At 49.2% G+C, this 13,080-nt stretch overlaps 1 pseudogene; it reads right to left on the bottom strand.

Annotated features, from left to right (window-relative positions):
- Positions 1 to 1,829: 1,829 nt before the first annotated feature.
- On the bottom strand, positions 1,830 to 3,951 carry LOC103632259 (probable protein phosphatase 2C 26; annotated as a pseudogene).
- Positions 3,952 to 13,080: the final 9,129 nt, after the last annotated feature.

The raw sequence follows: 13,080 nt of genomic DNA, 5'->3' as shown, positions 1-13,080 counted from the left end.
ATGAGTTGTTCAGATCATAATAAACAAAACAATGGTTTTGTTTAATTCATGTACTGCCTTCTAATATTAACAAAGTCTCAGACAATATTGACAAAGCATATATTCTTATCTAATTGCCTCATTCTTGATAAACCCACACAAGAATAGAAGAGCAGAAAAAATATAGATCAAGCAAGCATATCAAGGATATAGTATTTTTAGACAAAATACATAGCAAGTTTTGTGTAGCAGTTCTAGGCATGCCAAATACAGTGGCAATGCATAGCAAGTCTAGGCATGGCTATCGAATTTATGCAAACAATACTCATTCTTCACATGTTCTGTTGAATACATGTACTGCCTTCTAATGTGGTCGCAATGGTCCAATTGGGGCTTGGGGGCAAAAATTCAGCAAACACAGCATATGCATACTTTGGCCATCAGTCCAAAGCACACAAGTTAAATCGTTCCAGACTCAGGAGAGTTGACTTACAAATTTTCAAAACATCAAACAGTGGTACCATAATGCTACAGTAGCACCTCTTATTCTACTTTTCTCCCATGGACATCTCAATTTTGTGGGACACACAAGGCAATTACATGGCACTATAAGATAATCTGGTTCAGGTATAATCTCTTCACATGTTTGTGTGAATCACACGCTTAACACAATCAGAAGCACGTATTTGAGGTTGGTGCAAGAGAACTCTATCTTCTTAACAGATAGAGTTCTGCATCTGGCTGCTGCTCACAATCCTTGGTTATGTCACCAGAATCATCTACGCGATCTATGTCCTTGCTGCTCTCGACTTTGACCAGCACGAGAGGGAATACTACACCCTTGCTTAGAGCATCTGGTTGTGTCAGGCGGGCCTGCACAGTTGAGTCGAAATCAGTATTTTTCTCGTGTGGATTGTCTGACATGGCATAACCGGCAATGGGTAACCAAGTGTGTGGTCTAGTGCTATATCTCAGTTACCCAACTTGTGAGCTCTCTTTATTGTGATCCAGTTATTCAATCTGTAATTGTGATACTACAAGAGAATAAGATGCACCTGTATCTCTGAGAGCAACTGTGCTTTATGATTAGTGCTACCTTGGGCTCAAAAACACGTGAACAGTCGTTCTATGAAATGCGATGTGTACACACATGTTCTTTGAAATCTCCTGCAGACCAAAAGGGGATACTACCAGATGTATCGTGTAGTAATTTTGACGTATGTTGCTCTGGGCCACTTCTTTCTTACACACATAGAATAGAACTGATATAAATTATGCCCCTTCTGGACGGGCAGCTGGTAAACACCTTCATGTCGACGATGGTTCAGTGTGCAGGCAGTAAAATATGTATGAAAATGAATCGTTTCCCGTGATGCGTGTTCGTGATCATGTGCAACCCAGCGGTTTGTGTGCTGCCGCTCTTGATGCTTTGTTTAATGACTCTTCGGATTGAGCCTATATATATGTTTGCTTGTCCCAAAAATCTGGTAGTCATACGCTGGTTGATTCAGGAGGTTTTGGTAGTGTATTTATTCTGAACAATACATCTGATTCTCTTCTGGATTCTTAACACTGTCGCTTCTGAACCTTTTTTTTGTTACTGATTAATTGGACTGGTCGTCATCCGTGGCCTAAAAGTTCTGGGAAGAATGGAAGATCATTGGAGGGGAATATAATCAGCGAACGAGACAGATCCATGGTGCAGGTGTACCGCGCCGCACGGCTGGTTCATGTTGCGCCGTCACTGTCAACACCAAAATTAGTCACTCTCAGCACCACCAAAGTTAAGGCGCCGCCGAGTCGACCCGCGTAGACAGAAGCCTTCATGCCCGATGGTCGTTCCACCCTGATCACGACAACGCGAGGCTAGAAAAGCTGCCAGCCGAGCAGCCAAACAGGTGAGCCACAGCGGCGGCCGCCCCTTGGCGTCCGCGTGTTCCTAGCCCGAACCGCAGCAGCGGCCGCTCCTTGGTGTCTGCGTGCTCCGTCGTCTGCTGCAGCGCGGCCACCGTGATCGCCAGTGCGGCGGCGAGCAGGGCGAGCGCGAGGCTGCGCCACCACTTGCGTATCGCAGATTCGCTCGAGGGCTTGGACGGTGTGGTCCTAGGAGCGTCGGGCTTGGAAGAAGAAGACCACACAATAAGCTTACCAGCTTTCTTTGCAGCACGGGAGAGTAGCTCCTCAATTAAACTCTGCAGGATCACCCTCAGGAAACCGCTCCATAAAATTCTCAACATGCGGCACTACCTCCTCATTGTTTGGGTACTGATATAAGCCATCAGACGAAAGAACAAGAAACTGATCCCTGATGGAGAGCTTATGATGGCAAAGAGTAGGTGTGCATAATATATATGGTGTATCACCTATATACTCATTGCGAAACATCTCTAGCAACTCATCATTGAACCTTGTCGATAAATCAGACAGACTTCTCATTAAAATTTACTTGTTTCCCCTATATGGACCTTTCATAACAATCAACCTACAGTCTCTTTACCTGTTTGAGATACCCAGCACCAAATGCACGGGTAACTGTTAGACGACCTTTCACTCTATCATTAACAACACATTGATCATCATCTAGATGTTCGCGTCTGATCCTCTGCACTTCCTGCACATCAACACAAAAGAACATGAGTTCACATGCAGAAAGAATTCATAGGCTAAAACACTTATGATGCTTCCCATCTACTCATACTATCCCACGACATATAAATTCATAACTCCAAAAGAAAAATGGTCTGCCGATTGTAAAGCCATGCTGTTGAACAGACCAGCCCACATACTGCACATGTATTCACAGAAGCCACCAGAGAGCATGTTCAACCAGGATAACAAAAAAATGTGTTTGAATATTTTTTTATATGATGCATGCTCATCTTTTCAGTAAACCCAGTAGATGCACAAATGCATTAGCAATTTAGCACTATGCATCAATTCAGCTATGTCTGCAAAAAGATTACCTCTTCAATGCTCGTGCTATGATCAGTCGACAGCTGCAATGCCTCGAGCCCAATTGCCGAATACCCAGGGATCCTTGTCTCGGTCTCCAAGCCCACACCAATGTCCTCCACCCACATGCTTCCAATCAAGCAATCTTCGTCGTCCCATCGCTGCGCCACAATGGCACGGCTATCCCCAAGGTTCATTACATACACGTCGTCATCCCTCAACAGAACCACGACCAGACAAGCTCCGGTCACTGCCAGCTCTAGGTGGGATCCCATTGAGTGACTGGTCTTGTCCAGGTACGCCGACTCCGTCGTAGCTAGCGCCCGGGCCAGTGCGCTCAGTACCGCCCTGTGATCCCTCACCGCCGGCGCGGCCGTCAACCTCTTAACTCCACACTCCCTGCCGCTTTGACCATCGCCAGCGGCGGCCGCATGGGCCCACAAGGGATGCCTCTGTTCCTTGAGCCTGGCAAGCGATAGCGCGAACCGGCCGGAGCCCGAGAAGTCGAGTTCGCTATCCTCATCCTCGCCATCCGCCAGGAACTAGCACAGTCGCTTGGATTTCGGATCGGCCTCTTTGTAGAAGATCCCACGGAGCTCGCGCAGCAGGAAGCGGTAGAGATTAGCGACCAGGAAGTCCGGGGCCTCGGGGGCCGTTGAAGCCATCATAGATGCCGACGAAAAGCCAGCGCTGATCCTCGATGACAACCACGTGGACCTTGTCCTCCCCGGCGCGGTCATGCGCCCACTGAACGCCGTCCTCCCGACGGAGCGGCACGACGCATGGTCGGTTCTTCTCCGAGATGCTCCACGCAGGGCCACAACTCCCTGGGCCCGCTGGACGAGTAGGACAGCAACCGATTCGCGCCGGTCTCCGCCGCCACGAGGTCCGTCTGGGGAGTCCCCTGTAAGCCGCACCCTGATCCTGGACCCGGCGGCCAGCGCAGCGCGGGACGCCGTCGGGGGAGAACCACTCGGGCGGCCTCTCGAAGGCCATGTCGTCGTGGTTGCCGAACACCATCGCCCACGGCACGCCCCGGCCTCGGGCTCGCGTTCGGGACCAGGAGGTTGTAAGCCGTCACCAGGTCACCGAGGTACACCACCAAGTCTGAGCGAAGATGCGTGGATCGGATTCCGCCGCCGTAGAGACCGTGAGGCAGAGAGGGAGTTCCGTTTCAGTTCTTTGATTCTTTCAGAGGAAAAGGGAAAGGGTTAGGGGAAGCAAAAGGAGAGCGTGCGCAGACACGCACCTGGGTTCTCGGCGTCGAGGACGGCGGCCATGACGCGGTCGGACGCGGCGTCCTGCGCGGGGCCCCAGTCCGTCCACGCGTATGCAGGTCCGCGAACAGGGCCACTTTGAACGCTCCTAGCCCGAACCACAGCGGCGGCCGCCCCTTGGCGTCTGCGTGCTCCGTCACCGGTCGAAGCGCGGCCACCGTGATCGCCAGTGTGGCGGCGAGCAGGGCGAACGCGAGGCTGCGCCACGACTTGCGCATCGCGGATTCGCTCGAGGGCTTGGACGGTGTGGTCCTGGGAGCGTCGGGCTTGGCGCGTTCTTGATCTGGTGAAGCCTCGCGTTTGGAGTCGGAGGGAGGTGGGCGACATTCACGGCGGGATTCACGACGGGGGCGCGCTTGGTTGACGGGAGAGGGAGGCAGAACATGGTGCACGATGTGGACGCCTACACACCGTGCCCAAATCGACGGAATCACTGCTCGTGGAGCAGGGAATCAGTCGAACCTGGAGGTTGCAATTCCGTGCGCAATCAGTTTGATTCCGTCGATTTGGGCGCTGTCACCTCCTTCTATGTAGACCACGAGAGCAGGGGAGAGCGTGGATCGAGGCCGCCGTCCGCGAGCAGTGATTCCGTCGATTTGGACTCCAGCAACTCCTTCCATGTAGAGCGCGAGAGTAGGGGAGAGCGGGGCACCAGCTTTCAGGGAGCAGATCGAGCGGCTTTGGCGAGGCCTTGCCTTCCATGTAGAGCGCGAGAGATGGGGATGCACGGGCTGTGATTCCGTCGATTTCGGCGCCGGCGGCTCACCTTCCATGTAGAGTGGAACGCCTGCGGGGCGAGAGAGACGGCGGGGGCAACGGTCGTGGCGACGCCATGCTTGGCAGGCGGGATCGCGGGGCTGCGGGGGCTGTGGCAGGAACGCCATACGTGGGAAGGGGATCGCGGGGGCTGCGGCAGGGACGAGCGCGGGAGGGACGCGGGATGCGGCAGGGGCGTTGGATGCGGGTTGGACGCTCTGGATGCGGCAGAACGTGCACCACGGTTGGCTGTGAACGCCTACAATAGGTACTTAATTAGTAGTAGAGATTGTCTTACTGACTCTTGGCGTTAGGACACGCCGAAGCCGTCGCCTCACGAGACCAATGCCTCTCTTCTAATTGTCGCTTACGCGTTAGATTTTTCCTGTTAATCTCTACTACTATTAAAGGTAGTGTTTGGTTGAGGAGCCAAATAGAACGGAGTCGTTCCATTCCTGATTCTAAGAGCGGAGCCGCTCTGTTCTGTATTTGGTAATCTGGAACGGAGCGACTCTGTTTTTTGTTTGGTTGCAGAGTGAACGGAACGGAGCGTGACTGTGCGAGCGGGCTGGGAACGGAGCGGCTCCATCCGGTTGATTTTTTGAAGCGGGATGGTTCCGGATCTGGGGAGAATATTCCCTAATTAGAGTCATTCCGTTCTAGTTACTTTGCAACCAAACAACAACAAAACTAGGACAGAACGGTTTCGTTCTACTTGGCTCTTCAACCAAACACTACCTAAGTGTGTACTGTAGGCGTCCACAACCAGTGGTGCACAGTTCTGCCACCCTCCTCCCCATCGCCGTCGCTCGACCGCGGTTTCCTCGCATCCCGCCCGCAGCGGCTCCTTCACGTCCCGCCCGCCCGCTGCGCTCCTTCCCATCCTCAAATCAAGCAGCTGCGGCTTCCTTCGATGGCGCTCCTTTCCATCCTCGACCGCGGTTTCCTCGCATCCCGGCTGCAGCGACTCCCTCACATCCCGCCCGCCACGCTCCTTTCCATCCTCAAAACCGCGCCTCCCCCACCGCGCATATTCCATCCATGGCACACGGGTCGCGCCAACACGCGAGGTACCTCCCCCACCACCGCAGAGCGAGAAGCCGCCCCGCCCCAGCAGCCTGCCGCCACCGCCGCCCATGGGTTGGCCATCCCCACCAACTCGAGCTCCTCCTCTTCCCACTGGCGCTGGCCGCCACACCCACGCGCACTGTGCTCCGTCTCAAACTTCTACTCCACTCAACCATTTCCGGATCACTGCCGCCACCTACAACACCATATTCCATTCAAACCCTAACCCGACCCCCCGCCCTCTCTCTCGCTTCCTCTTCTCCCAAGATCTCATCCCCGATGTCTCTCGCTATGCCGCGGTGGATCCCTTCCCCAAAGCCTTCTATTCCCCGAATCCATGATAGCGCTGAGGGACAACATGAGCTCGATGTGGGAGGAAGTTGGGGACGCCAACGACATCTTCGCCTCCCCTGTGTCGCCGACGCCATAGCCAACGATGAGGAGGTCGCCCAGTCGCTTCTCGGTGAGTCGCTTCTTGTCGCAATCATCCTTGCTGTTGCTCCGCCTCAACCTTCGTGGCAACCGGTTGTCGGGCCCCACCGTGCCTCCTCCCTTTTCTGACGAGGTAGAGCAAGGCAGGGCCGCCCAGATCTAGACGCCGTCGAGGCCGAGCAGAGCTCTGCACCTCTGAAAGGGAAATGTGCCCTTAGGCAATTTCTATTATGTTTTGGTGATTAAGTGCCCAACACATTTAATTAAGTTCTTATGTGCTAAATGAAGAGAGAAGTGCAAAACAAAGAGAAGGTATGTTTCTAGACTTAGTACATTTGTGTTTGAATGCTAATGAAGTTGTCTAAGTGTTAGAAACAGAGAAACAATGTCCGGTGCGCCAGGCTGGACTCCGGTGAAAAGGCCGCTCTTGGGAAAAAAACGGCGGCGTACGGCTATAATTCACCAGACTGTCTGGTAGTGCACCGGACTGTCCGGTGAGCCAACGGTCGCCAGCGCAACGGTCGGCCACGCAATCCGTGGGCGACGCGTGGCCCGCACCAACGATCGGCAGGAGGCACTGGACAGTGTCCGGTGCGCCAACTGACTCGGAGGTGCAACGGTCGTCTGCGCCAGAAAAGGAAGGAGATCAGCACCAGACCGTCTATAGTGACTGTCCGGTGGCGCACTAGACTGTTCGGTGCGCCACTCGACAGAAGGCAAGGATGGCCTTCCTTATTGGCCTCCAACGGCTCCTAGCTGCCTTGGGGCTATAAAAGGGATCCCTAGGCGCATGGAGAAGTCACCCAAGCTTACAAGAAACATTCTAAGACTCCAAGACTCCAACCTCACGCATTCGATTCTTTGTGATAGTGATTTGAGCTCCATTTGACTTGAGAACTCCTTGTGTTATGTTTTGAGCTCAAGTTGTGACTTGTTTGCATGGTTGTGCTATGAATTTGAGTCTTGTGTGTGTTGCTCTCCCCTCCCTTACTTCTGTGCTTCTTTTGTGATCATCTTTGTAAGGGTGAGAGGCTCCAAGTTGTGGAGATTCCTCGCAAACGGGAGTAATCATCTAAAGGAAAAACCGTGGTATTCAAGTTGATCATCGGATCACTTGAAAGGGGTTGAGTGCAACCCTCGTCCACTAGGACACCACAACATGGAAGTAGGCAAGTGTTACGTGGCCGAACCACGGGATAAAAATCGTGTGTCTTGTGTTGATCTCTTTGTGGTTGTTTTGCCCACAAGAACTCGCCTCTCAACTACGTAGTCACACTAACATTTCTATAACCAAGTTTTGTGGCTATTTAGTGTTGAATTTTACAAGATCACCTATTCACCCCCCTCTAGGTGATCTCAATTGGTATCAGAGTTGTTCTCTTCACTTAAGGGACTAATCGCCCAAAGAGATGGATCTGAAGGGAAAGGGGATGGTGGTCAACGATAAGGAAAAGGAGTCCCTCTTCAACGAGCCAAGAGACGACAAGCCCACTGACTCTGGCTCGAGTCACAAGAAGACGGACGGGAAGAAGAAGAGGCGCATCAAGAAGATCATCTACTACGACAGTGATGCCTTGTCTTCTTCACCACACGACGACAACGATGACTCCTCGTCAAAGAAGAAACCGGGAATCAAAACTATTCATTTGATTATTCTCGTATTCCATTTAATTCTAATGCTCATTTGCTATCAATTCTACTTGGGAAACCTCCACACTTTGATGGAGAAGACTACTCTTTTTGGAGTCACAAAATGTGTAGTCACTTATTTTCTCTCCATCCTAGTATTTGGGAGATTGTTGAAAACGGAATGCATTTTGATAGTACTGACAATCCCGTTTTCATAAATGAGCAAATTCATAAGAATGCACAAGCTACTACTGTTTTGCTAGCATCCTTGTGCAGGGATGAATACAACAAGGTGAGCGGCTTGGACAACGCCAAGCAAATATGGGACACCCTCAAGATATCTCATGAGGGAAACGACGCCACCATGATCACCAAAATGGAGTTGGTGGAAGGCGAGCTAGGGAGATTTGCGATGATCAAGGGAGAGGAGCCAACGCAAACCTACAACAGGCTCAAGACCCTCATCAACAAGATTAGAAGCTATGGAAGTACAAGATGGACGGACCACGACGTCGTCCGACTTATGCTAAGGTCATTCACGGTAATTGACCCCCATCTTGTCAATCTCATTCGTGAAAACCCCAGGTACACCAAGATGACGCCCGAGGAGATACTCGAAAAATTCGTAAGCGGGAGTATGATGGTAAAGGAAGCGCGATACGTGGATGATGCTCTTAATGGCCCTCTACCCGTCTACGAGCCTCAACCCGTTGCTCTCAAAGCAACAAGCAGCAGGGAGGCGCTACCAAGCAAGGTGGCACAAGTTGAGGCTGACGGGCTAAACGAAGATGAGATGGCCCTAATCATCAAGCGCTTCAAGACCGCACTGAAAGGACGCAAGGAGTACCCCAACAAGAACAAAGCAAAGGGAAAGCGCTCCTGTTTCAAATGTGGTAAGACTGGTCATTTCGTAGCATAATGCCCTGATAATGATGATGACCAGGAACAAGAAAAGCATGGGAAGAGGGAGAAGAAGAAGACTTACAAGAAGGCGAACGGCGAGGCACACCTTGGCAAAGAATGGGGTTCGGACTGCTCTTCATCCGACTCTGACGATGAAGGATTGGCAGCCTCGGCCTTTAACAAGTCTTCGCTCTTCCCCAACGAACGCCACACTTGCCTCATGGCCAAGGAGAAGAAGGTAAGTGTTCGAGATACCCCTAAGTACTCTACTTCTAGCGATGATGATTCTAGTGATGATGAAGTAGATTACTCTAGCTTATTCAAAGGTTTAGATAGAGCAAGGTAGAATAGATCAATGAATTAATTGATGCTCTAAATGAAAAGGATAGTTTGTTAGAAAAACAAGAGGATATTTTATATGAGGAGCATGATAAATTTGTTAGTGTGCAAAAATCTCTTGCTTTAGAGATTAAAAGGAATGAAATGCTATCCTCTGAATTGTCTATTTGTCATGAATCCGTCGCTAGTTTAAAGATCTTGAATGATGGTTTAAATGCTAAGTAAGAGGAAGCAAATAAATCTAGTTCTTGTGAAGAGCATGTTGTTATTTGTGATAGATGTAAGGATTTTAATGTTGATGCTTGTGATGAACACCTTATTTCTATCACCAAATTAAATGATGAGGTGACAAGTCTTAATGCTCAACTTAAGACTTGCAAAACTAATTTTGATCAATTAAAATTTGCTAGGGATGCCTACATCATTGGTAGACACCCCTCAATTAAGGATGGGTTTGGTTTTCGAAAGGAAGCCAAGAACTTAACAAGCCAAAGGACTCCCATTCCTAACAAGGAGAAAGGGAAGGCCCCTATGGCTAGTAGTAATCAAAAGAATCATGCTTTCATTTATAATAGGAAATTTTCTAGTCATTCCAATTATAATAGGAGTTATGATGCTTTTGATTCACATGCTATGTTTGCCTCTAGCTCTACTTTTGTGCTTGGTAGAAGTAGGCCTAGGAGAAGTAATGTTGTGCATCATGTGCCTAGGAGAGTATGTAATGAACCTTCTACCATTTACCATGCTTGCAATACTTCATTTGCGCTCTTATGTAAGAATGAAAAATTAGTTGCTAGAAAGTTGGGATCCAAATGCAAGGGAGACAATACTTGTATTTGGGTTCCAAAGGCTATTGTGACTAACCTTGTAGGACCCAACAAGAGTTGGCTACCTAAAACCCAAGCTTAAATTGCCTTGCAGGTTTATGCATTCGGGGGATCTAGTTGGATAATCGACAGCGGATGCACAAACCACATGATGGGGGAGAAGAAGATGTTCACCTCCTACATCAAGAACAAGGATTCCCAGGATACAATTATTTTTGGAGATGGGAACTAAGGCAAGGTCAAAGGTTTGGGAAAGATAGCCATCACAAGCGAGCATTCTATTTCAAATGTATTTTTAGTAGAGTCATTAGGATATAACCTCCTGTCTATAAGTCAATTGTGCCACATGGGCTACAATTGTTTGTTTACAAATGTTGATGTTTCTGTCTTTAGAAGGAGTGATGGTTCATTAGCATTTAAGGGTGTATTAGACGACAAACTCTACTTAGTTGATTTTTCGAAAGAGGAGGCCGATCTGGATTCATGCTTAATAGCTAAGACTAGTATGGGCTGGCTGTGGCATCGCCGTCTAGCACATGTTGGGATGAAGAACCTTCACAAACTTCTAAAGGGAGAACATGTGTTAGGACTAACAAATGTATGTTTCGAGAAAGATAGACCTTGTGCAGCTTGTCGGGCAGGGAAACAGTTGGGAAGCACTCATCACAGCAAGAATGTGATGACAACATCAAGACCACTGGAGCTTCTCCACATGAACCTCTTCGGACCCGTTGCCTATCTTAGCATCGGGGAAAGTAAGTACGGTTTAGTAAATGTTGATGATTTTTCTCGCTTCACTTGGGTATTCTTTTTGTAGGATAAATCAGAAACCCAAGGGACCCTGAAGCGCTTTATAAGGAGGGCTCAAAACGAATTTGAGCTCAAGGTGAAAAAGATAAGAAGTGACAACAGGTCCAAGTTCAAGAACCTACAAGTTGAGGAGTATCTTGAGGAGGAAGGTGTCAAGCACGAGTTCTCCGCTCCCTACACACCACAACGAAATGGTGTGGTAGAGAGGAAGAACATGACGCTTATCGACATGGCAAGGACGATGCTTGGAGAGTTCAAGACACTCGAGCGGTTTTGGTCGGAAGCTGTGAACACAGCTTGCCACGCCATAAATCGACTATATCTGCATCGTCTCCTCAAGAAGACCTCCTACAAACTCCTTACCGGTAACAAACCCAATGTCTCTTACTTTCGTGTATTTGGGAGCAAATGCTACATTTTGGTGAACAAAGGTAGACATTCCAAATTTGCTCCCAAAGCTGTAGAATAGTTTTTACTAGGGTATGACTCAAATACAAAGGCGTATAGAGTCTTCAACAAATTATCGGGTTTGGTTGAAGTCTCTAGCGACGTTGTATTTGATGAGACTAATGGCTCTCCAAGAGAGCAAGTTGATCTTGATGAAATAGATGAAGATGATGTTCCAACGGCCGCAATACGCACCATGGCGATTGGAGATGTGCGACCACAAGAACAACAAGAGCAAGATCAACCTTCTTCCTCAATGATGGTGCATTCCCCATCTCAAGATGATGGATAGGTTCCTCAAGAAGAGGCGCGTGATCAAGGGGGAGCACAACAAGAACAAGTTATGGAGGAAGAAGCACCTCTGGTCCCTCCAACTCAAGTCCGAGCGACAATTCAAAGAAATCACCCCGTCGATCAAATTCTGGGTGACATAAGCAAGGGAGTAACGACTCGCTCAAGATTAGCTGATTTTTGTGAGCATTACTCGTTTGTCTCTTCTATTGAACCGTTCAGGGTAGAAGAGGCCTTGCAAGATCCAGACTGGGTGTTGGCCATGCAGGAGGAGCTCAACAACTTTAAGAGGAATGAAGTTTGGAGCCTGGTGCCACGTCCCAAGCAAAATTTTGTGGGAACCAAGTGGGTGTTCCGCAACAAGCAAGACGAGCACGGGGTGGTGACAAGAAACAAGGCTCGACTTATGGCAAAAGGTTATGCCCAAGTCGCATGTTTGGATTTCGAGGAGACTTTTGCTCCTGTGGCTAGGCTAGAGTCTATTCAAATATTATTAGCCTATGCCGCTCACCACTCTTTCAGGTTGTTTCAAATGGATGTGAAGAGCGCTTTCCTCAACGGGCCAATCAAGGAAGAGGTGTATGTGGAACAACCCCCTGGCTTTGAGGATGACAGGTACCTCGACCATGTGTTCAAGCTCTCTAAGGCGCTCTATGGACTTAAGCAAGCCCCAAGAGCATGGTATGAATGCCTTAGAGATTTCTTAATTGCTAATGCTTTCAAGGTTGGGAAAGCCGATCCCACTCTTTTCACTAAGACTTGTGATGGTGATCTTTTTGTATGCCAAATTTATGTCGATGACATAATATTTGGTTCTACTAACCAAAAGTCTTGTGAGGAGTTTAGCAGGGTGATGACTCAAAAGTTTGAGATGTCAATGATGGGCGAGTTGAACTACTTTCTTGGGTTCCAAGTGAGGCAACTCAAGGATGGCACCTTCCTCTCCCAAACGAAGTACACTGAAGAGCTACTCAAGAGGTTTGGGATGAAGGACGACAAGCCCGCGAAGACACCGATGGGAACTGACGGGCATGTCGACCTCAACAAAGGAGGTAAGTCCGTTGATCAAAAGGTATACCGGTCTATGATAGGGTCATTACTTTATTTATGTGTTAGTAGACCGGATATTATGCTTAGCGTATGCATGTGTGCTAGATATCAATCCGACCCAAGGGAATGTCACCTTGTGGCCGTTAAGAGGATTCTTAGATATTTAGTTGCTATGCCTTGCTTCGGGATCTGGTATCCAAAGGGGTCTACCTTTGACTTGATTGGATACTTAGACTCCGACTATGTTGGATGCAAGGTTGATAGGAAGAGTACATTAGGGACGTGCCAATTCCTAGGAAGGTCCCTGGTGTCTTGGAGTT

This window comes from Zea mays, chromosome 7, assembly GCF_902167145.1.
Source record: "Zea mays cultivar B73 chromosome 7, Zm-B73-REFERENCE-NAM-5.0, whole genome shotgun sequence".
Classification (NCBI taxonomy): domain Eukaryota; kingdom Viridiplantae; phylum Streptophyta; class Magnoliopsida; order Poales; family Poaceae; genus Zea; species Zea mays.
This window is presented reverse-complemented; position numbering and strand designations above follow the sequence as displayed.